The sequence below is a fragment of the Oryzias latipes genome, chromosome 17, assembly GCF_053564925.1.
Source record: "Oryzias latipes strain Hd-rR chromosome 17, Olatipes_Hd-rR_3.1".
Classification (NCBI taxonomy): Eukaryota; Metazoa; Chordata; class Actinopteri; order Beloniformes; family Adrianichthyidae; genus Oryzias; species Oryzias latipes.
This window is the reverse complement of record NC_136253.1, coordinates 26939270-26950969: the sequence shown is the minus strand read 5'-3', so window position 1 is coordinate 26950969 and position 11700 is coordinate 26939270. Positions and strand designations below refer to the sequence as shown.

The following is an 11700-nucleotide window of genomic DNA, read 5'->3' as shown; positions in this document are numbered from 1 at the left end:
AAAGGTCACATTGGCAATGTGCAGTTTGAGTTGAAAAAGAAAAAAAAAACTGCCGTTGATATAAATCTATATAACAGCAAATCCTGGAAAAGTTGTCAGTAAATGTGATGTAAAGAGAGGGAAATGCTTACTAATAAATGATAGTCAGAGTACCAACAGGAGCAGGTGCTGATTTTTGTTCTTTTTGCCTAATTTTCTTTTTGGAGTGAGCACTACTGCCCTCTATGGAACAGCTGCTGTAATTGCATGAAGCTTCCAGGCTTTTCACCTTGTGGAAATTATGACACTTTATTCTTACTCGCTTGGACATTTCTTTCCATATGTGATCTATTTTGTCAGTATTTATCACAAATAAATGTCTTATCTATGACTCAAAGGTATTTTTAGATGGTATATTTATCCATCCATCTTAATAACCCACAAAATCCATTTTGGGGTCATGAAGCTGCTCAAGCCAACAGCTACTGTGGTGGGTGGGGTACACCCTGAACAGGTCGCCTGTCTGTTGCAGGGCCTATATGCTATATATAAACCTATACGTTAATGATTAACTTTAAAAAGCAGACCAAATCAGAGAATTTGAGAAGTCTTCAGTCTGAGACTGGACCATTAAGAATACATAGTGACGGACTGAGACAGAAAAGCTGCAGTAATTAGTGATTAAATCCTAGTGACAATATATCTGTGCTGAAAAAAAAGCCACTTAAATATAACATTTGTATAGATATACTGTTATGGGAAAAAAAAATAACTAAGGAAATGTAGCTAAAAGGGTACCAAGCTCAGCAATTAACTTTTGTTTCTGAAATTCTTTTCACTTTTGAAATCTCTCTCCTCTTTAGTCAGGTTGGAGCTGAACCTGGCTGTTAAGGCAAGTTAGTTTTTTTCAATAAAGGAATTGTCATTAAAGCATCACTTTTTCATTTTTTTAATCAAATTTTTTGTTAAAGGTCTTATGAAAGTCAACATGCACAAACCAATCTTTGTGGAGAAGGGCAAACTGTCGGTGACTCCACTTTGTTTGCATACGCTTGTATGGAAGGTGACCTCTGCAAGACACAGTTTCATTCTCATCTCTTTAATTGAAACTTGGAGTCAATCTCTGTGGTGCTTTTCATGCAAATATTAAAACCCATTTATACTTAATATGTCATAATTTTATGATTTTATTAAAACTATAATAATTGTGGATTGGATGAGGATAAAGTAAAAAAAAAAAGGCATGATGGGATATTTGTACCACAAAAACATTTCCATGTGGTTCAGTTCACAAATAAAAAAGGCGACTAAAGTTTAGTAAAAGTAAAAAAGTCAGAAGAAAGAAATATGTTTGTCTTGATTACAAATGCTTCTATTTTTGCAGCAATGGAGTGTTTTGCTTTCCAACGCATCACAACTTTTCCAGAGGAGATCTCAGGGAGAGTATAACATTCTGCCAAGAATGAACTCCTGCAGGAGAGATGTTAACAAAGCCAACAGCACAAAAGCAAAGGCGCATAATGAAGTGCCTCAGGAGGCAGAGTGACTTCATTCCTGGAGTGCACCAACTTGTGTGACAAAAGTCTGTGAGTTCAATACAAACATGCTCCAACGTTCAAAATTAATATTTTTATTGATTGAAAGCATAAACTGAAGCACTTTGGTAAAAAAAAAAAAAAAAGACCAACATTTTTAACTGACTGTCAAACGGTTTTAGGATTCCAGATTGTCAAAGCTTGTTTTGGCTGAGGATCTGCATGGTTTTTCTCGCTCATTTTGTTTTTTTTTTTCTTTTCAAGCCTGATCCTGTTCAGGGTCGTGCTGAAGCTTATACAAACTGTTGTTGTGCAAACAGCAGCATTTTCCCCAGACAGTTTAGTGCAAATGAAAGATATTAAAATTCTCCAGCATTAGCTTTACTGCTTTGTTATTTGTCACAGTTTCTGCAATGGTCAGCCTTGCATTTGTATTCATATAACATGTCTGCATGATGAATCAAAATATGAAAAAGTGCCAACGGCTTGAATGATTGCAGCTCATTTGACCTAAGTGTACTTGGCTAAGTGGCTGTTGCTCCCTTTGTAGAACAACTGCCATTGATCAGGTAGATTGAGGTCCAAATCCCAATCTTAACATAAATGTTAAATCTTTGGGCTGGGGTCTTTCAACCCCACTATAAAAAATCTAGAAGTCCCTTATTGTTTATTTCAAGTGATAAAAACAGAACAAAAAATAAAAAAAATAAAAAAATAAAAACATACTGTAGATATATCAAAGCTAGTTAATATATGTACTCTTAAATTGATTTAAAAGCAAAGAAATGAACATATATGTTGTATATATACATACACTTTGGATGTTAAGGATACAGATACGCATCACTGACCAGTGTCCTCCAATTACAATTAGCACCATCATCAGCTCCAAGCTTTCTCCAGTTCTTCCCTGAGTCCCTGGTATTTCAAATATAACCCATCAAATTGCCAGTTAACCCTATATAACCTTTTGTATCATATTTGATACAGGGAATTCGGACATCTCTATCACATTATTATGGTCCAAACTTTCCTTAAAACCCCATTGTTTAGAATTTTGGTCCATGTTTACTGCCCTGCAGGTCATCATCCTTCCCCTTGGGGCAGTAGCCGGACTTTTCCAAGTTGTTTCCATGAAATCTCAAGAGACGTTTAGCTAGTTTTCAAAACTTTATGGTGGGACTAACTCATCTCTTGTTTGTTTGTTTTTAATCAACTACTTGCTGTATTGAAAGAATGTATCATTTGTTAATAATTATTTCTTTATAATACAACAACAACATGTTAAAAATGTGTGGATCAAATTTGAGACAGTGGGTAAATAAGGTGTTTTTTTTTCCTGAACACCTATGTCAATAATTTTGGATCCTAAACTGATAATCTTGTAAAAAAATTCGAAACAAATCACCCAATGAACCATAATTAATACTGTCTATATATCATTAAAAAAACGTTTTTTGAGGATGTCATCAAAGGACGGGAGCATGACATGGACTACATATGCAAAACAAGAGCGGAGACTGAACACTTTTCATCTACCCAACAACGACAGCCAGGGAACCACCTACAGCTGCGACTTCTGCGACAAAGAATGCCTGTCCCAGATTTATGGAGTTAATTCAGTCTCAATAATCAGAAATGCACACAACCTGTTTTACAAATGCACACGCTCCGATTCACAAATGTCATTTTATGCAAACGTGAAAAATAAATTCGGAAATACACACCCTGTGTTTCACAAACACACAGATTGTGTTTCACACATGCACACTAAATGTTTTACAAATGCACAATAAGTGTTTCTCACAAATGTGCACACTGTTTTTCACAAAAACATTTTAGAAATTCACAATAAATGTATCAGAAATGCACAGTAAGTGCTTCACAAACGTGATTTTTAGGTACACATGTAATGTGAACTCACAGATCATTCGAACTGCAGACTGTGCATTCAAAATCCCGTTCTCGTTTGTGAATCTCCCCGTGTGTGTGAGAGATTTTTCTACGGTGAATATTGAGACTCATCTGACGGAGCGGGTCAACTAATGTCACCATTGGCTAGTGAATCTGTCAATCAAACTCATCGGGAAAGCAGGCGGGTTCGCTTTTAGCCAATCGTATGGCCCCTTACACTTTCTCTACGCTTTCTGCGGGTGGCAAAAGCCCCGCCCATATTTGATTCTGTACCAGTCGGTCGTTAGCGTGTTAGCCTTAGCATGGCTTGTCGGTTTATTGCCTTCGGTTGTCAAAAATTACTGGCTTGTGCAACTTTTCAGTGGACCTGGAAGCAAGGCAACATTGGTTGAATGCAGTTGACATTGAATCCATCGAACTCTGTACTGGTCATGAGATTTAAAATGAACGTTTCACTCGGGATTGTTTGTACGTTATTCTCTTAGCTTTCATGCTAGCGTCATTTCAACACTCAGACACGGTTTTGATCATATGAAGGTGGAGGAGAAAAATCTTCAACTTCCACAGGTTTTGTGGAGAAACTGGCATCACTTTGCTCCGTACCACGCAGTGGGACTACATTACCTCAAGTTCATCTCACTGTCAATCACAGACGCCCAATATACACCTCCCCTGCTCAGCCCGAAGTCACTTTGCTTGACCTTAATTTTATTTTTTTAATAACTCAAATGTCAGTGATTTTATATTGTAACCATATACATATACACATCTTGGCCAGGTCACCCTTGCAAAAAAGATCCTCATCTCTCTGGGTTTTATAGCTGGTTAAATACTACACAACAAAAGATGGTCATAGAACAACAAAGTGCAAACATTCACCCTTTATTGCAGAGTAAAATTCAGTGAAAACATGGACAGATTAAAACATCAAAATTTAAGCAAATGTGGGATCTCTACTGATTTGAATTTTATTTAAACTGGAACTAATTTTCATAACTTCCTTACATACAATGAAGTCCCTTGAACAATACAGCAGTATTGATTTGAACTCTGTCTTACTCCCCTCAGTCTCTCTTCTTCTGTATGTAATTATGTCACCTAAATTAAGTTCTAAACACACTGGACAGTAAAGATGTAGGTCAACTCCCAAACGGTCTGAATTCCACAATGGATTGATGTCGTCTTGCAGTTCCAACATTTGTGGACCCAAAAGAGGACTGTCCCATACCAGGACATTGATCCCAGGATGAGGTTCAGCCATGGATCCACTCTCCTCCCATTCAATCTCTGGAACCAGCATACCCTGACAAAAAAAAAAGATACTGTTTATGAACAGCACTGTTTTTTTTGTGTTTTAGATTATGTAGGAACAGTGACCGACTAATAATAACTTATATTGTTGCTTGCAGGCAGACCTCATATCTCCATAACTGTTTAGAATTTGCAAATAAGTGAACCTTAACAAAGTAGTGACATTAGTACATCTGATGGCTCATAAGGCCATGCATTGTGATGCATTTTGAACTTGCAGATGTGCTATTCTTCCTACAAACAAACAATTTAGGGAAATTGTTTGCACCACACAACAATAATCCTTTTCATTCATTTTCGATGAATATTCACTGTAGTCATTATGATTTCATGATACTCTTCTTGATACTTTCCACTTTAGTCAAACTGCACACAAATCAGTTGTCCAGTACAGTGAGATTAAATAAAGCATTTACCCGGGGATCAGAAACAGGGTTCTGGGTCAAGCCCAACTGCCACAGCTGATTTGGTGTCATGCTTTGCTCCGTCCTGATTGGATGGCTGTCCCACGCGTCACTAAAGACATCCAAACTGGCCTGAATGCGTGGTAGAAAAATGTAATGGCTGCAGAATACGTGATGTGACTGATATTGAGCAAGTCTTGGTCCTCAAGAGAGTGCAGGATGTTGTAATATAAACCAGTAACACTCACGAAGACATCACACCAGAGGGGCTCAATCCTGTATTTGGAAAAAAGCAAAAAGAAATATTATATTGTCAGATTTATTTTTAATACATCATTCACTTTTATGTATCAGGGCTCCAGACTAACTTTTTTCACTAGGAGCATAGTGGCCCCTAACTGAAAATTTTAGGGGCACAACCAGAAAATTTAGGGGCGCATACCGTAAATCAACATTCTAACCAAATCTACTAATTTCCACTGTATTACTAATAAATACTTTAATAATAGATGCAGAAATTACAATGTGCTGTTTCTAATTCAGTGTCATATTTTATTCTGCACTTTTGAAGATGCAACAAGAAGGTAAACTGACATCACCATCGCTGTCACGACAGTACAACTAAGTAAAAATAGTAAAAAAAATACCATACATTTAGAATAAAAAAAAGTTTTTAGTAACAAGTGATTACCGTAGTAACCTTTCGTAATTTCACAGTTTCAAACAATACTTAAATGTATGTAAATATTAGAGGATTGAAATTCATGTTGGTGACACCAAATAGGTTCAGCCAAGATGCACAATAAGCGTGTTTGAGATCACCCAGATGGACGCAACACTGCACAGATCACCTGGGGCCTGTTTCAGAAAGGAGGTTCAACCAACTCTGAGGTTGAACTTGAACTCTGAGTTGGTCAATCGGGAGATTAACAACTCTGAGTTTTCTGTTTCAGAGAAGCTGATCGGAGTTAGGTCAATCAACTCTGAGTGGACTGATTCGGAGTTTAGCGTGCGCACCGCGACTATAAGAAGCCATTATCAATGGAGCGCAGATATCACGAGTCACCATGGCAACTGTGAAAAAAAGAGGTCTGCATATTTTTTGCCAGCTGAACTTGACGTGCTGCTGCAGAGTTACAGTGAATATGAGCACATATTCCAGAAGAAAAGCAACACCGCTACATCTGCAAAACAGAGACAGTTAGCGTGGGAAAACGTAGCTGCTCAAGTTAATGCGTAAGTTTGCATTTAAATCATTGTTATAAAATATTGGCTGTAATAACTTTTTAAATAGCGTAAGGTGTGAAATAAAAAATGGTGATATTTAGGAGTACTTTTGAAGTCTCATTCCTGGTGTAAATGCATGAAATGCTGCATAGTGTACAGAACCAATCTGGGGGAAAATGCATTTAACGTCGGTAATGTTTAGAGGACTTTTTTGTTAACATTCCCCTCTTGCAAACGTTTGTCAGTTTAATATTAATACATGCAATTGTGTTTTTAAAAGTGAACTTTTGTCTACTGTTGAACCTTTCGCTGCGCGAAGACTTCTCCTTTCTTTTCTCTCGTCTTTCCGACCGTGGTCAGAAGCGCAGGGGAGATTTCCTTCAGGGCCGAAGGGAATTCTCCTTCGGGGTTCACTTCCCGTCGGAAACCCTCAACCTCCAGAGCGGATTAAGAATGACTCCAAAACAGTTATTCTGGGAATGACACCTTCTCTTTATTTAACTAAGTGCTCCATCCTCCGAACACACAATATATACCACGCACACACCTTCGCTCCGTGCTCACCCCCCCCCATCTGCACCTGCAATCGCACCCCGCTCAGCACACACACTCTGCAACACTACCCTTGTATTGATCAAGTGGTATAGGTTTATATGGGATTAAGAAAGTAAGCAGTACTACTAGCAAATTGTGTTTCCAAAAAGTAATTGTTACATTAATTTAATTCAATGTCCCTGATTTCATTTTCATGTAGATGCAATCCTGCAGGAATTAAAAGAACATGGCAGCAGCTAAAAATGAAGTATAAAAACATAATTCAATCAGGTCAAATTTGAGTATGTCATGGATGTAAGCTTTGTTGACAATATTTGACATATGAAACATCTACATAGCAATACCTAATGTTGTTTTCATTGTATATATGTAATTGACTGCAACGAAAAACGGTAACGCTCAAACAAAAACGTATGGAGCAATGACAAAAAATTGAGTCTCCTCAAAATCCTCACACGACGTAAATGTAATTCTCTAGGAATTAATGCAGCCTCCTCGTCTATTGGGTCCTCCAAAAAAGGACAAGCCATTCTTGTCACTTGTCTCTGTGTGACGGAAATTTGGGCAATGAAGGTTAAAGCAAAAAATACCGCTTCGTCTTTAAAAAGGGGAGGGGACCGGCAGAAACCTTGAGTTTAGAGGATAAAACCTGCTCCCGACCAGGTTAGGTTCACAGAGTAAGTAACCATGGACACTGACTCCGAGTATAAGTTACCTCTCTTTCAGAAACGGGTTTGACTTACTCTGCTTTCTCTGGTTTAACAAACCTCCCATTCTGAAACGGAAAACCCAGGGTTTCCCTGATTCCAGGGTTAACGCACTCAGAGTTTACACTTAACCTCCTTTCTGAAACAGGCCCCTGGTGTGTGACGTATATTTTTGTTTTTGCTCCAACATCACCTGTCAATCAAAACAAAAATATCACGAGAAAGGGGTGAGAGCAAGACACCAATCAGAGCGAACGCAGCTGGAAATTTAGTATTGAACTGACTAAAAGCTGCCCTACAGACTACAAAACAATGCATTATGGGACATGCGTCCTGATGGGTTTTTTGTAGTTCACTGATCAATTAAAATAATTTAAAATACCAACTGATTAAAAAAAGGCTACATCCATTACAAAACATTAAAATAATTATAAAAGATGTAATATCACAGATCATACTTAGGGGGAGAGGCATATTAAAACGAAATTGAATGTTAAGGACAACTCCTAATTCCTGGTCTCTTTCAGTCTCGCTGCAGTTTCGATTTCATGCGAGTTTGAGACCCCTGCTGTACACTCTGTCACTGGTACACTAGCTGCAGGTCGGAAGAACGAATCAATAGTTCGCTTGCTCATAGCTCAGACGCACATATCAGGTTGTGATGATATTTGTCTCCGTTTCCTTCCCACAGATGTTTACGCGCGCTCGATTATCTCTAGGCCCCGCCCCTCCACATATTTTAGCCACTTGCAGTGACTTTCCCTATTCTTCTCAGACGCATTGGCCGCCTCAGGCATCACTCAATGAAACGCGAGTGTGTGCTCGCGTGTGCTCTAGTCTCATGAGTATTCGCGCGAGTGTGTGTGTCTGCCTGCGTGCGTGTGCGCTCGCGTCTCATTGATGATTTCATCTCTCATTTCATCGATCATTGACGTGCTCCTTTCATGTTTAATGTATAAAAAATACGGAGGGTGGAGGAGGCAAATTTACTGGTAGCACATGTGCGACTGGGTGTAAAATTCAGTCGCACACTCTCAAATTTTGGTCGCAAAATGCGACCAAATGGACGCAGTCTGGAGCCCTGTGTATATATTAAAGCTTCTAAAACTAGGTTCAACTCACCGTTGATTGTGTGTACACTTTTCCCACAATGAAGCCGTTTGTGTCAGTTGTACGTACTGTGAGCATTAACTCGGCTATGCCCACATTTTCTCCTCCGTGATCTCCTCTCACCCTGACAATAACATGAAAATCATGTCTCAAACACATAATTACAAATGCATCGCCAATACGGTACACATCAGTTTAAAATGTAATGTTCTTATGTACGTTGCCAATAAGTAGAATTTCTAGGTTAAAAAATTTGCAGGAGTGGGTTACATGTATCACTGGGGAAAAAATTGAGGCGAGAGACTGAGGGGGGGGGTAAAATGTTATTCATGAGGGGAAAGAGTTTTAGAGTTGCCTTTGTTTTCAGAGGAGTCTAAAAAAAGTTATTTTATTTTTGTACAAATAACCAAGTACTTATACTGCCTGATATGTGAATAAAAGATTTCTTTATGAATGACATGAATACCTCAGAGGAAAGCCTTACACGTTCACAGCGTCACTGAAGAAGGCCAAGTGGGTGTCTGCACAGTTGTTGTCTGCTATCTTCAGGTACAGGATACATGGAATACAAGTACAAATACTTTCAACTGTCAGATATTTACAGGGGCAAAAATGCTAAATTCCCAATTGACAGGTAAAACAGTAATACAATAGGATGATAAAATATGAAATAGAATAGAATAGAAGGGTATTTAATAATCCCTGAGGAAATTTTTTTTAAATGGCCATCTTAAAAAAACACATAAACACACATGCATTACAAATAGAAATATCACAAAATAAAAAGATTGATAAAAAAGGTAAATAATTGGAAAATCAGTGGGTAAAATTAAAAGAAATTACTTGTAAGATGCCCTGCCAGAGAGTTGTATTGCCTGATGGCACGAGGAACAAAAGATTGTCACGCTGTCACATTCAGTAATTCTTAGAGAATAAATAAAAACACAACAAACATGGATTAGATCATTTAGCTGTCTGATCTTAAATTACATAATTTTCAAATATATGAAAGGGGAATTTTTTTAAAACACTCTTGCTATGATAACTTGAGCTTGTAGTAAAGAACACCTTTAAAAAAAAATCAGAGACAAGACACTGATCACAGGAAGCCTGTGAGTAATACTTACAGTAACTTCTACTCTAATCACTGTTGACAGCTGATTTCTCCCATCCGCCCTTTCTGTGACTACTTATCGACTACAAAACAGCCTAAAAACATAATGTTTGGGATTCTTGTCATTACGTCATTGGAAGTAAAGATACGGGGAATTTAGTGGCTGTCACTCTGACACAATCTCACAAGGCTGGTCATCACAATGAATACGGGTTCTAACGTTAGAAACTTAATGAGGCTTCTTTCATTCAACAGTGGATTCATGTATGTTATATTTAAAAAATGCCGTTTTCATGAATGTCATATGAATTAACTTTGTTGCACAGTCCACCCCGTCTTAAAGTCTGGGTTGTGAAAATGCTGTGTCTAACTTTAACCCGGATCGCGTTTACATAAAGGCAGCACACGGAACAACTAGCTAGTTAGCATAGCATAGCATCAGTGTTTAAACAAATCGCCGTCTCCAAATCAATACTTTTTATTAAACTTTCTTTGCTGCTGTAAATCCGGCATGCTTTTCCCCTTAGTTCTATCTGAATCATGTTAAGAACCTACAGATCATTGGCTATAGACGCTAGCTTGAACCGACACCGGCTTGAACTTCACTCACACTCAAAGGCAGACACAACTTGCACAGGCTAAGCAAAACAAAGCTAAGCTAATTTGCGGTGGGGGTACTCTGCAAACGACTCGGCTGCAGTGTTCATAAAGCATTCACACATGTCACTTGGCAAAGGAGAACGCTTCAACTTAGTATTCAATAACATTACAGGACGTACGACGAGGGAATGATCAAATGCATTACTTACGGGCTGAGACTGATCCCGTTCAGAAGACCTCTCCGCCATGTTTGCCGCCCGCGTCCTTTCAACTGCTGTGCTGAACAGCTCCCTCCCTCGTCACTTTGAAAGTGAGGAGTGTAAGGGGCCATTCGATTGGCTAAAAGCGAACCCGCCTGCTTTGCCGATGAGTTTGATTGACAGATTCACTAGCCAATGGTGACATTAGTTGACCCGCTCCGTCAGATGAGTCTCAATATTCACCGTAGAAAAATCTCTCACACACACGGGGAGATTCACAAACGAGAACGGGATTTTGAATGCACAGTCTGCAGTTCGAATGATCTGTGAGTTCACATCACATGTGTACCTAAAAATCATGTTTGTGAAGCACTTACTGTGCATTTCTGATACATTTATTGTGAATTTCTAAAATGTTTTTGTGAAAAACAGTGTGCACATTTGTGAGAAACACTTATTGTGCATTTGTAAAACATTTAGTGTGCATGTGTGAAACACAATCTGTGTGTTTGTGAAACACAGGGTGTGTATTTCCGAATTTATTTTTCACGTTTGCATAAAATGACATTTGTGAATCGGAGCGTGTGCATTTGTAAAACAGATTGTGTGCATTTCTGATTATTGAGACTGAATTAACTCCATACTGATTGGCCTTTTCAACCACCAACGACGCTTTCCCAGACAATCCATGAACCAAGACAAGAGCTAGGATACAGCATCCACGGTCAACACTGACCGTCGGAAGCCAACATCAAAGGACTTAAAAAAACATCTGAATTCCAGAAATTTAAAATTTTCTGTCAATTCTTTGATGTAAAGGGCTTTACAGGGTTTAACTGTTGGGCATCAGTATTTTCACAACCTCTCCCCACAAAAATGTTGCTAATTGATGCATCTGAGACAGAAGTGTAAAAAACTCCTATCGTCCTAACATTTTAAACCCTGGTCACATGTTTCCTCTCACATTACAGATGCTCTCCAGTGTCTCCACGATCTGGCCAGACTCTGTTTCCAATCAAATAAGGCTGACTCGCAAGCTCAATT

General features: G+C 38.5%; 1 long non-coding RNA gene across 3 annotated transcripts; it reads right to left on the bottom strand.

Moving 5' to 3' along the window:
• Positions 1-4294: 4294 nt before the first annotated feature.
• On the bottom strand, positions 4295-11292 carry LOC144986923 (uncharacterized). Of its 3 annotated transcripts, XR_013650808.1 has the most exons (8): positions 10666-11292; positions 9870-9951; positions 9586-9666; positions 9209-9285; positions 8755-8866; positions 5392-5419; positions 5156-5275; positions 4295-4731 (listed from the first exon to the last, which is right to left on the bottom strand). It is a non-coding gene; the product is annotated as an uncharacterized LOC144986923 (long non-coding RNA). The 3 variants fall into 3 exon arrangements; XR_013650807.1 differs by having other exon boundaries at positions 9870-11290; XR_013650806.1 differs by lacking the exon at positions 9870-9951 and having other exon boundaries at positions 10666-11289.
• Positions 11293-11700: the final 408 nt, after the last annotated feature.